General features: G+C 36.2%; 1 long non-coding RNA gene across 1 annotated transcript in view; it reads left to right on the top strand.

The window, feature by feature from the left end:
• The window catches only part of LOC137138185 (uncharacterized), a 94,056-nt gene that overhangs the window by 30,037 nt on the left and 52,551 nt on the right, over window positions 1–11,468 (top strand). The window lies entirely within an intron of this gene.

The following is an 11,468-nucleotide window of genomic DNA, read 5'->3' as shown; positions in this document are numbered from 1 at the left end:
TACATTTGTCCATGCACACTTCATATTTAAAGCATACACAGAGTTGTCTAAATGTGTGTAGCTTTGCGCCATAACAATGTAAGAATTTTCCACAATACCGAGCTTGCGTGTGTTTAATTGGCTTATAATGGTCTGAAAGTGTGTTCTCAGGAAAGACAGTTGACATATACTTTGGCATTAGTCAAAATAGTTGTTCTGTCGAGAAAAACGCCACGTTTACATATATTTTCTGCTTTTTTTGAGCACGAAATTATGGTAGACTTGAAAATGGATTTTAAAATACATTTTGTTTTGACTTATGATTTAAAGCTTAAATTGACTAATTATTTAAACAATAAAGCACTTATGTTAAAGTCACATGACAGTTTAATATTTTGAGCTGATACTTGGTCTATTTGCTTTCCTACGTGGAAAGTGGTTTTGATTTCTTTTTAATGGAGCGATTTATATTTACATTAATTTTAGACCTGTCTCTAAATCCAAATTTTGTAGTTTACGGTCTGCATCAAAGTAAATGCTTTATTACTTGGTTCACAGGGATCCCATCACAAGATTATGTATGAAAGTATTCTTTAAAATTAATTTGTCTGCTTTTAAAAAGTTCAAGTATAGATTTATAAAATGTAGGTTTCCATTTAAAAAAAAAGGAAAAAGAAATAAACCACTGAGTGTCAAACTTTCAGTGTCAATATAAAGAACTAAACACATTTTAAGTGATAAAGCGCAAAAAATAAACACACACACACACACACACACACACACACACACACACACACACGTAGGTGAATATGTGACTCCTCCTGCTGCAGGCTTAAAGGACCAATCGGCTATTTATTTATTATTTAGGCAGTAGCTCCATCACAGGCTCTAAATTACTATTCCGCTGCAGTTCATTCTGAAGCCTATCGTGAACACTCAAATGCAAATTATCTACAGAGAATTCATGTATTTCTTTTTTTCTTAGAAAGGGCCTGTGCCACCTTAAATGCCCAGAGATGGACTGACAGTGTGTTCCAGCCTAACATGAGTTAATAAATGCTGAAGGTGGAAAATGTTCAGTCAGTGTAGAAACTGTGAACAATGGAGTAAAACACCAATGTGTTTGGAGTTGTAATCAGATTGAGACAGTATGAAAGGCTTTTATCTGTACACAATTTTTTGCTTTTTAACATAGAAATGGGAACAAAGCACTGCAGTAAACAATAGTAAAGAGTGAGGAGGTAATGAAGGCAAATCGGAATAATAATGTAAAACCCACATAAAACAGCAAAGACAGGCAGAGAACAACAAACCACTTGTGTTCCATCAAGAACTACTCACAGTTGTTCTCCACGTGCCACTAAATTGACTCTGCTAAAGCCTCTTTGCAACTAATAACCTACCAGCCCATTACCCGTTGGAGTAGAGCACCTACAAAGACACGATTAACTGAGTTTCCACATTATAAGAGGATTTCACATCAAGTTTAAGACCTGCAAAAATGATCCCAAGCATTAACAAGTATAGCTTATAGCATTGTGTCAGTGTGTAGCCCAGATACGAACATTACAGCTAATGCTAGTCATTTATCCCAGTGGTTGTGCTCTTCATTGTTAACTCTGCCTTAAAATGATCAAATATATATTAAAATGTTAACGCTCAGCAATCAAGTTGTTTAGATTCCTGACCACTGTTGTTTTGGCTTCATCAGCTTGACTGACTGATATTCAAAATAAAATCCATGACCACTTCAAACCAGTTTTGGAACAAAAACGCAGAGAATAAAAAACATACGTACAGTCTCTCTTGTGAAATGAACGGAACTTTTCTAATTTTGGCAGAATATTAACTGATTGACAAGATATAAAATAAAACCATGATCCCCTCCTTACATGACTGTGAGCAGATGTCTCATTAAACTCTAAGACAAACACACACACACACACACATCTCCTTCTTTCCCATCTTCTCACCACAGATACATCCAGCGACATTGATGCCTTATTTTATTTAGATGTAGATCCACAGTTAAGTCCAAATGATTTATTTGTGTAAAAAAAGTTTTTGCAGTTTTTAAAATGTGTTTATTGGTTTTTGCAATTTTTTTTAGATGTCTGGATATAATTTGTTACAGCCTTGGTCCCCTCAATATACACAATGTGGTTAATTATTATTACTTTTTGGCTGAGGGTGTTTTGTGACAAAGCGAAGCTGCTGTTGTGTATTTTGATCAGAGGTTCATAAAGTATTTTTCTCATCAGAAGAAACAGGTGCTTCAAATTACTTTCATGTTTATAATCCAGAACTGTTTGGTGAGGGCCCCATTTTTTTTCTAGTGTCTTTCATGAATCTGCAGAAGACTGGCTCACTCCATGTGTTCAAACGAATGCAGAACAAAAAGACATTTTAAGACGTGTACCCAGCAACAATTGAGCAACACATGGGTTTTCTGTCTGTCTGAATCTAGAAATGATCTCATGGCTCTTTGCTGATATAACTCATAACTCATCTTTTTCCTGGCTTGCCTCATCGTTAAACATTACACAGAGGCATGTTCAAGATCTCCTAATTCCTCATGGCACTGCCGCGTCAAAAGGTAGATCTGTTGCAATGAGGAACTGAATAAACTCCTTCATAGTACTCTTGTATTGTACAAACATAAATTTCAAATTTGTTTAATTTGAGGAAAAATATTTTGTTTTCTTTAAGCTTTCTTTATGCATTTGTCCAACTGTGTTTGTTTGAGTATTATTCCCAGTGATTTCGAAGTAGTTGGAAATGTTCCAAATTTTAAAATGATCTGCACAGTAAATGTAAATTTTGTAAAAGGTTATATAGAATTGGTAAAGTATTAAAATTAAGTATGCATTATGCAGAATGTCAGTTATGTGTCCTTATTAAAGTTATGTGTCTGTATTAAACTAAACATACAGATACAGCAGATTTGACTATTTTTACATACTTTATGGTAGTTAAATGTGTAAAACGATGGGTTTTACCAGCTTATTGCATCCTTTTGTTTTTGTTTTTACCTTTTTTACCCATCACATATCTCTCAGATCCACGTGATAATTACTTTTTTAATAAGTTGAAGCTCCCCCCCGAGATTTCAACTCATAGAACCCACAGAGGATCCAATCTAGATGAGATTTAAATCATTTGCCTTCCCATATGCATGATGAGAATCCTGTATATCATTATTTCTGGCATTATAATGGGCCACTGTGGAGATGCAAGTTGTTGAGGTCAAAACCATGGCCCAGAATGCAATAGTGTATATGAGGTCAGCAAGGTCTAGACATCTGAGGTCGGCCTTAAAGAGAGGCAGTCAACTAGAAGACCCCTTTATGCCACACCGAGTGTGGAGCTATTCACCAATTTGTCTGATTTTTAGTCTCTCGTGTGTAAGTTCTCCTCTCTCCCTGTGTTATTATTACTATTTTCTTTTACCAAAATTGCCTTTATTTTCCATTGTCAAAATGCTGAATTTATCCCCATCAGATGAGGTTTTAAAAATACTGATTTCAGCTAGGTCAGGGTTGGAGCCTGCGTGAAAACAGACCCCCGGGCCTCTGCTGTCACTTACCAGAAATGCTTCTTAATCTGCGTTTTGTACCTGTTCAGAAACTCCAAAAAGAACACTCCAGATTACAACCATTGAAACTGACACATGCTTCTCCTGCTTAATCCCCATTAGCCCTCACCTCACTGCACCCAGAGCTCAATTCATGGGGGCAAAGCAATAGGCATTGTGGGAGCTGTTTGGTTTGTTGCAAACGTGTTTGCAGCCGCACACAAAATCCCGTTAACAAAAATCACCTTCTTGTTTTTGGCTTTTTTTGTTTGAATTTCGTCTTTCGGGCCTTGAAACAAATTGAGACGCTGCTGTAATAAACTATTAATGCCTGTTTGCTTAACCCTTGGATGGCAAATTAACCCCTGTTAGAGGCAGCTTGTCAGTTCAGCACAAAAGGAGGAAAAAGCTTGATATTTTAACCACATTGTGGCCTAATGCAACACTTTGCCTGCTGCTTTCTCTGGTCTGAAAGGGGAAAACTTTTCTGCATTTAAAAGCCATGAAACTTGAGGAAATAACACACAAAAAATTGACAAAATCTAATTGCTAAATTAAGGTTTTGCATCTCATTTCTCCACGGAAGATCAAAATGTATTTTTAAGAAATGTGTCTTCAATAATCATCAGCTCTTTCCTCTGCACATTAAAACAATTAGGGTTAATCACATGTGGTAAATGCAGCCATCAGCAGGTACAATATCCACAGGAAACATGTTTTATACCTGTGGGTGGGGGGTGGGAAAGATGAAGCACTTCTGATGGATTACAGGCCTGAAGCAAATGTACCACGGCTTATGGGACATAAGATCAATGAGGAAACATCAGCTTGCTTGTAAAACCCTCAGTGTCTTTAGCTGTGCCAGGAACTGGGGTCAAATGTCAGCGTTATGTTAATTGTTTGAAAAGTTTTTGATAAATGCTTAAACTTTAGAGTGTATCAAAAGTCTTCCTTCTCCCAAAATGTGTCCTGAGCACATTCTGTCTGACCCGGGAGGAGTTTGTGGTTCAGATCGTCTTTGCGTGCAGGCTGAAATAAGTCTGTTACTGGGGGACGTGGCGCTGTAGACCCTCAGATGGAGGAAGAAGCAGAGCTACTCTTAAGGTTACAACAGACAGCAGTAGAGAGTGCAGTACCCCTGAGGTCAAGGCACTTCTGTTCTATTAGCTTCTACACAGGGCCCATATTTGTCAATAAATCATGGCCCCGAAGGAGAGTTGGCAGTACACAGACTATTAGAGCTGCATGCAGCCTATTACTACTAATGCTGCTGAAATGTATTATTTTGGGAACCCTTTACATGAATGTTAAAATTGGCCCAGGTTGGATCTGATAAAAAGATGGCGGGATCTAATGCGAATATAATTGAGCTACTTTGTGGGAATAATTTGGACATGTGATAGAATCGAATACGATAAATACGATCTACAAGGAAACATTTGCCACAATGTAATAAGTAAAAGAAACACTTCTAAGTTAATCAAAAGAAAACATAATTATCATCATCAATAATAATAAGAATATATTAATAACCGTGCCTTTTATTTTATTTTCTCGCTGTTTTCTCTTAGTCTCCGGAGTCTGCGGACCATCTCTTATGATAAAACACATGAAAAAACGGGCAGGAAAAAATAAATAAATAAAAGCGATGTGACAGATCAAAGAGCCCACTTTTATTTTGTGCCTGCTGGACAAATCTCCACAAAAAAGTCCTGGTTTCCATCCTCTTGACACGAAATTCCCGGACCCCGGTTTGAGATCGTGACGGGGAGGAGTCTGTCAATGTCTCTGTGACCAAAAACAAAATAATTATTTCTCATCCTTTCATCCACATTGGTGCGTGTCTTTCAAAACTCGCCAACATGGAATGAAACATACTAAATGAACTTCATATCTTAGCAAGAAAACTTAATAGATACATGCTAAAATAATAAGTTGGAATCAAATTGAAATGATTAAACTATTTATTTATTAGGTTGATACAAAACCAACCTATAATGATTTGCCTGGTGAGAGCTTTTAGTCTGCCATTGTCTTTTTTCCCTTTTCTTTTAAATTATTATTATTATTTTTCTTTTATATAAATTTCTCTCTCAAACGGAGCCGTTTGAGAGAGCAATTTATTTTATTTAGTCTATTATATATTATAACTATTATTATAACTTTTTTTTTTTTATCCACCTTTCGGTTCATTTTACAAACTTCTTGGTTTGTCGGGTCAAAGTTTGCTTAACTCTCAACTGGTTTTACTGGTGCGAAGTTGAACGAAGCAATGGAGTTACGTATTAATTTATTACATATTAACTACATTTTACTATAGTCTGCTATAGCGTTACAGAAACAGATCGCTGCTCTAAAACCATATCTGATAAATACGAAGCAGATTCAATTTAAATTTTACTTGTAGAAGGACATTAGAAAGACGTGGGGATTCTCCTGTAAACATTATCAAATAAATTAACATTTTTGTCTTATTTTATTTAAACTACTTTGCCGCAGGTTTTCAGGAAACCATTTTTTGGTTATGACTGCTAGGGATTATTACTGGTTGCATGTTTAAAACACAGATGAAAAATGACTTTTTAAAAAAACGTTTAAACAATTTTATAAAATAAGAGCTATTATTAGTTTTTAATAAATTAATAGTAATAAAGTCACTATATGAGTAAAATGTAGTGTATTATAAACAGTTACACGTAGAAAACTATCGGTAAAAAGGCCGCGCATTAAAGTTCATCGAATATTTTGGACAAACCCGTTTACAGTTAAAACAAACGTGAATGTGACAGCCAACGCAGTATGTGTTATTAGCTTTGATTTTTGTGACATGGAAAAAAAATAAAAAGACAAAAAACAGAAACTGGCCAATTTGAAGTCAAGGAGGTCGCCCTAACGCCTGGAGCCTGGGAGGCTTCACACTCAGCTTATTCTACTCTGCTCTTTGAGTTTCGTGTTTGGAAATATGGCCAGAGACGTTCCCATGTGCAGGCTGTTCGTGATCAGTGTTTTTCTGGTTCATATCACTTAATGTGTGTGTGATGAATTTGGTGTGTGCCTGCGTAATAAGTGATGATTAGGAAAGTTTAATAAGCCAAAGGAACATGAATACAGCTGAAAGCCATTATTACAAATCAACAGTAAATTTGTGTGTGAAGAGAGCACATTTGTACACTTTTAAAATCCAGTATACCAACTCAAACCACCGTCCCCAACCAACAGATGGCAGCACAATTCAGTTATTTTACTTCTGCTCCACTCTTTTTCAGACGGAAATATTGTATTTTTTTATTCCATTACATGTCTTTGACAGCCCTAGTCACCATACAGACGTAAATAAATGTTGGTGTGTTATAATGGATTAACCCCCATCACTGTGAAATGGCAAAATTTGCTTTACCTTTTGCAAAATCATTGGTATTTACACTTGAAAAGTGGGTATCATTCGGCATAACTTTTACTTTTAACTTGCAGTATATATAAATGTCTTTGTACTTTTATTTTAGAAAAGTTTACAATGCAGGACTTTTACTGAAGTAATAAATCTCATATCCAATACTTCTTCCAACACCAGAGGGGACAGAAATGCAGGGAAGATAAATAAAATATTTTTTTCCCGTCTCTTGGATTTTTCTTTGACAACATCTTTAAGTAACAGAGAGATGTGGATATGAATGTTAGTTTTCCAAAAAAATTATTGTAAAAAATTTGAATGGACGGTGGTGGAGTTGGGCTACTTACCACACGCAGCTGGAAGTTCACTGGTTCAGTGGGGGTCCTCAAGTCCTGTTTCCTCCCACTGCAGGAAAGTCTTATGATGGACCAATGACATGTCCAGAGTGTAGATGACCTCTTACCCTCTGACTAAATGGTTTAGATAATGGATAGACTGAAGGTCATTGGCTGTGCCCAAAATCTCACCCCCTGCTCACTATTCCCTATTCACTCACCACGCAGACACAGCCCCTCTCTCTTTGAATCCGTACAGATGATTTTAGATGCTACAATCTGGACTTGATTAAAGAATGTGGTCAAATATTGAGTTTGTGAATGTCTGCTACTTTTGTTAGTGGAATATAAGGTTAAAAGCTACTGTACATTATGGAAATAATTTTTAAAAAGAGAAAATGATTTTCACTTTACTTCTATGTTATCTTGATGGCACAAACTAAACATATCTTATGTGAAGTTTCAAATGTAATTAGCAAAACTCCAGCCAAATGACATAATAGGTCTGTTGTTAGTTTCTGCTTAATGTTGGACTTTTTACAGTTATCTTAAAACATAAACAATCACGTTAGAAACTTGTCTTCGAGCTACAATAAATTTTGAACAATTTGAAACATTTTGTAAGACATAATTTATTTTAAACATGTCAGAGAAATTACTCCGTGTTCATACAGCAGTAGGCAATAAAGACTATTGGTTAAGGGTAAACATTTGTTCACAACATTCATAGACAGAAGTAAGTAGATAGTTACCCTGGTCGGTATCAGGTTAAGCATCATAAGACAAAACTAGTTAGAGTGAATGTTAGGTCACATTAAAGTAAAATGAACACATCTATAGGAAGCATAGTAACCAGACTCTACTCCAGGGGTTTGGGATCTAACTGGGACTGGGACTCTTCCCGTTTGTAACATCAGTCCTTTGTCACTTGATGGCAGTGTAACACTTAGTCACATCCCTGTCATGTCTAGGGAGTCAGCTACCAATGAACCTGTGTGATTCTGTCCAGTTAGCCCCTCTTCCACAAAAGGAGCCAGACATGGACGAATATTAAATCTATAATGAAGGTTACATGTGACTCATCGCACATTGGACATGATGGATTCAGACAGATAGTTTAAGACATTTGCTGTTATTGTATCCCTCAAATAATGTAGACATTACTAAAGTTCTTATTATTTAAGAATTTCTGTAATATTTGCTATAACCCGGAATTGTGATTGTTGATTTTATGTTTGGGTACATATAATAAAAAGAAAAAATAGACATGTAATACAGAACAGTCCTCCCAGAAAATTCACTACACAGTGATTACAACAACAGATTAACTTAAGATAAACTATTCATACTATAAGATTAATAAGATAATGTAAAATAAATCTCCATCTTTGGTAAAATAATTAATAAGCCTCATTTGGGACTAGAAGTGTCTCATTTTGCATCAGCTTGGTAGAGATCAGTAGTTAAGATTAGAATGACAAAATTATGGACTAAAATTTATGAATTAGCATTAATAACTAGCAATTATAATAAGCGTTAGCTAGTTAATTTGTTCAGATGTCATTTTAATTTACTAATTACTCTTAATGTATTGTATATTCCAGTTGTACTGTAGTACAACATATTTCTAGTTCTGTAATATAACCACATATTGTGAAATTACAATCTGACAAATTCATATAAACACATTATTTCTATATGCTCGGTTGTGACTATTGGTGCGCCATGTTTAACCGATACAACAGTCCTAGTTAAGCTTCCCTTCAGGAAGGTGAATAAGGTTTAGGTTTTGTTCAGTGTTTTGAAGAAGTGATGTGTTTTTTTTTTAAATGTGGTTTGTGCAGCTGCATTATACCGACAGGTGTTTCTATTATTTTGTCCACCCCCTTTTTTTTATTATAAAAGTGATCCAAAATAAGCAGTAACCTAACACCTGTCTGTAGAAGTAGTAGTCCAAACTACATATTTAGGCTAATAATTTTAATTTTTAAGCTTTAGGATCTGTTTTATTGTCTCTCCTATGTTGTTTCATTGGTGGACAAAATAACAAAAACACCTTACTGTTGTGTCATTGCCAAAAACATACCTCTCATAGCACAAACATTAAAATGGCCATAAAGCAGGACAAGGTTTTTATTGCTTGCAGAACTGTCAGTCTTCAACATGTCCACATGGTGGTCAGCCCACTGTTGTACTTTGCCAGGTGTGTTTGTGCGGGTGTGTGTGTGTGTTTGTGTGTGTTATGAGGGGGACACTTGGACAGCATCAGATGAATGCATGCTCTACAGTACCCTCGCAGTAAAACATGAGAACTTAAGTTGCACTTGTTTGCCTCCTCCCCAGCGATTTCAGCCACAACTCAGCATCTGAAGCTCACTAATGAAGAGCTTGAACCAAATTAAAAGGACAAAATACTTTACATAAGAAGATTTTGGAGACTGCTGATGACTGTTTCTGCAGAATCAGTGATGTATAATTCATGTCCTGCATCACTTGAGGTCAGTGTTGTCGTCTCTAAGTTGAACCGGTGAGAGTTGCACATTACCACCGTGACAAGGTTAAATTAAGAGCTAGTATCTTGGGCCTGAGCTGTCACTGAAATCTACTGAACTCTGGATATGAAATAGACTAGCATTTTCCTCAAGAGTATTAACAACTGCCTGGCTTGAAAATTAAGACAATTATGCAAGGCAGGCTGGAAAAAACAGTGAGTGCATGTCTGAAATAGAGGCTGTGCCTAGCTCCTTGTGCATAATGTACATCTTAATTCATTAGGAGAGAGAGGGCTCCGTCGCTCGCACACAGCTTGCTTTTTCTCTTCACAGCCTATGAAATTAAATTAGTCTTTCAGAGGATCTTAGATGGAGAATATTACCTGTCAGGGGGTTCTTGTGCCGAGGGAAAAGGAAAAGCTGAATAATTGCATAAGGCTATCTTTTGTAAGAGTGAAACACTTTCATCGTGATGCAAATTAGTATTACTGGGCTTTTGTATCAACAGGACTTTTAAAATCAGTGTGAGGGCAGCACAGGCTGTGCAAGGAGGCAGTTTCCTGGGATTCCAGTTAGACGCCGTCATTTGCATTGCTTCCAGCTGTCCCGTATTCTCAGCATCCCAGGCACCATCGTGCATTAGAAAATCATTTCATTCTCTAATGCAAAACATCACATTTAACAAGACAGAGACGCATTAAGTACAGAACTCCACAGAAAAGCTTTAGCAGACTTTCCATTCTCTAAATGTATGACTCACACAGTGTGTACAACCAATTTTACAAACCAAGACCTTCTGAATTGGGCAGCACGGTGGTGGAGTGGTTAGCACTGCCGCTTTACAGCCGGAAGGTCCTTGGTTCCAATCCACACCTGGCTATGACCTTGCTGTGTGGAGTTGCGCATGTTGTCTCCGTGCTTGTGTGTGTTTCTTCCCGCAGTCCAAAGACGTTCGTGTTAGGTTAATTGGTGAATGTAAATTTCCTGTAGGTGTGATTGTGAGTGTGAATGGTTGTCTGTCTGTGTTGGCCCTGAGATACACATATTAATATTTTCTTGTTTAAATGGTATTTTCGGGCAGACCTTTTGTGATTGAAGGACCTGAACTAAGATGTTGTGTTATCCTTGACATTTTGCAGAGGGACATGGAGTCCTCTTTCTCTCTGTCAACAGAAGTCTTTTTTTTTTTTCAGGTCATTTGTATTGCTCATCATTAAACATTTTTCTAATACTAACCACAAACAACATTTTTCATTTATATGAATGTATTTATTAGATCAGTTAGATACATCATTTCTAGAAATTATAGACCTAAGACATAATAAAAAACAAATGATTAGCCCTATAATGTTAGCTATTTGGCTACCAGTTTGAACCAACCTAAAATCTTTAAAATCATGCATTTTAAGAATGAGATGAAAAAATGGATATTAAGGCTTATCCTTTTGGAAAATAACCTGAATTTAGAAATATGTGTTATTTGCATACTTAATATGCAGTTCTGAAAAATAAAGCTAGTGGTAGCATGAGACTTAAAATCAATCCACAAACTCCTTATGGTAGTAGTGATTATAAAATTACAATACTTCATCAAATTTCAGCAGAAGTTACCTGTTAGACAACAATAATTTGAATTCTTTGCTTAGAAGTGTAGGTGTTGCTCAAATGAAATGAATATCTGTCAGTGCTGTCAGGCT

This window comes from Channa argus, chromosome 12 (genome assembly GCF_033026475.1).
Source record: "Channa argus isolate prfri chromosome 12, Channa argus male v1.0, whole genome shotgun sequence".
NCBI classification, from domain to species: Eukaryota; Metazoa; Chordata; class Actinopteri; order Anabantiformes; family Channidae; genus Channa; species Channa argus.
Note: the sequence above shows the minus strand (reverse complement) of the source record. Positions and strands in the feature narration are given on the sequence as shown.